This window comes from Rhinolophus hipposideros (genome assembly GCF_964194185.1).
Source record: "Rhinolophus hipposideros genome assembly, chromosome: 9".
NCBI classification, from domain to species: Eukaryota; Metazoa; Chordata; class Mammalia; order Chiroptera; family Rhinolophidae; genus Rhinolophus; species Rhinolophus hipposideros.
The window spans coordinates 87,328,633-87,330,374 of NC_138055.1; the positions used below are offsets into that span (position 1 = coordinate 87,328,633).

Genomic DNA, 1,742 nt, shown 5'->3' on the forward strand with positions numbered 1-1,742 from the left:
AAATAGCCCGCAGAGCCCAGGTTGACTGACCACAGCATTGAGTCTGCAGATGTTCCCAGTGACGCATTGGCTCCATCCATAACCATAATATTAAGTAAGCTTGCTGTGGTCATGCTGTTAAATGAGAACTTTCACAGACATTATCTTGTTTTGGTCCCCCGATAACTCCAGAAGATAAATACCATCCCCTATTTCAGAGCTTGGAAACTCATCCAGGAGAATGATGAACTTTCCCAAGGTCATAGAGCAAGGATTTGAACCCTGTTCTTTTTTTCTTTTCTTTTCCACTTTTATTAGCATTTATTTAATACTGAATTTACTCCCGGGCCATAAGTTTTTATTTCTTCAGTTTCTTCTGGGAGATCCTTTTCTTCTGCTCAAGCTCCTCTTCTGGTTTGGGAACAATCTGCCCTTTCCCAGTGAGGACCATCTTAGTGTGGCAGAGGGAGCTCCTGTATGGGTTAAACCTCCCACGAGCTCCTTAAGTTCCGCATGGCATCTTGGGAGCTATGTTCACTGGCTGTGCTCAGGGACCAGACAGCCTACATCTAAACCCTTAGGTCAGCATTCCTCTGCCCTTGTAAGCACGTGCAGCAAAAGCTCAGCCCTCTCCAGGCCACTGACCCTGCGTCCAGCCCCACTGTTTGGCCTGGGCACACCTCCATTGTAACGACGGAATGGCACACATTGCTTTTGTAACGTGACATCCTTTACATACTTGATGGCTTTTCGGATATGCATACCCTTGATGGCCTGGGCAGTTCACGAGTGTTCTTAAAATGAACCCGTAGATTTGAACCTCTCGATTTACATGATTTTGTGGGGTTCTCTGGGTCAAGCGAATAGCGAACCATTTTCAGAGGTCACCTCAGGTCGCTTTCGGGAAGAGAACCCTGTTCTTTTTAAGCTTTCATTTTCCTGAGTGACTTGTGACCTTGAGCAGGGTAGGCAAAGAAGAAACCATAAAATGTCCACTAAAATGTCTGATATTACACAGCTTGTAAATATGTAAGTTCAGATGCCAGAAGTGAAAAACTGAGGCCTCTTTTCATTTCATTTTTTTATAATGGAGGCATCAGTTCATAGAGTGGAGGGCACACATCCTAAGGTTACAGGATTTTTTTTTTTTTAACAGAGAAGCTTTTATTCAACATAGAACCTAACACATTGTTATATTGCAAGGCAGAATAAAGCTACAAAATAGTAACAATAAGAAGAGCAAGAACTGTGGCTCTAGATAAAGTATTCAGCAGGTCAGACTTGGAAACAGGCACTCCGCTGATTATGGCCTAAACCTAAAAACAGGTTACCATTACCCCCACCCCCACCCTGTTATCCCCCCAAATAGTAAAAAGGAAATGTCACAAGCTCACAATTGTTTGGTTCTCACCAATGTTAACAAAGGAAAACAAAAGGAACCAAGAATTACTTGAGGGGGTGCCTCAAGCTATGCCATCAGTAGGGGGAGAATCTCTGTTTCTGGCCTTTCAGTTTGTTAGTTCCACAGGGCGCGGCAGAGGTGTTGGTGGCGGTGGCGGCTGAAGCCCCGGTACCCTTAGCAGCAGACACAACATTTAGAGCCAGGAGAGGGATGGGTTTCATGCCAAGCAGACTGGAGACACAAGGGGCAGTCGGAAGAGGGTTGGGGAGGCTGGAGGGTGCGTGGGAGGCCCCCCGCTGTGAGAGCCAGGGGTGGTGGTGGAGGAGGAGGAAGAAGAAGGGGTGGAGGGTTGAGAGAGGTT

At 46.2% G+C, this 1,742-nt stretch overlaps 1 pseudogene across 1 annotated transcript; it reads right to left on the reverse strand.

Moving 5' to 3' along the window:
* Positions 1-316: 316 nt before the first annotated feature.
* Positions 317-854, reverse strand: LOC308502165 (large ribosomal subunit protein uL22-like; annotated as a pseudogene). The gene has a single exon. The product of its transcript is annotated as a large ribosomal subunit protein uL22-like (transcript).
* Positions 855-1,742: the final 888 nt, after the last annotated feature.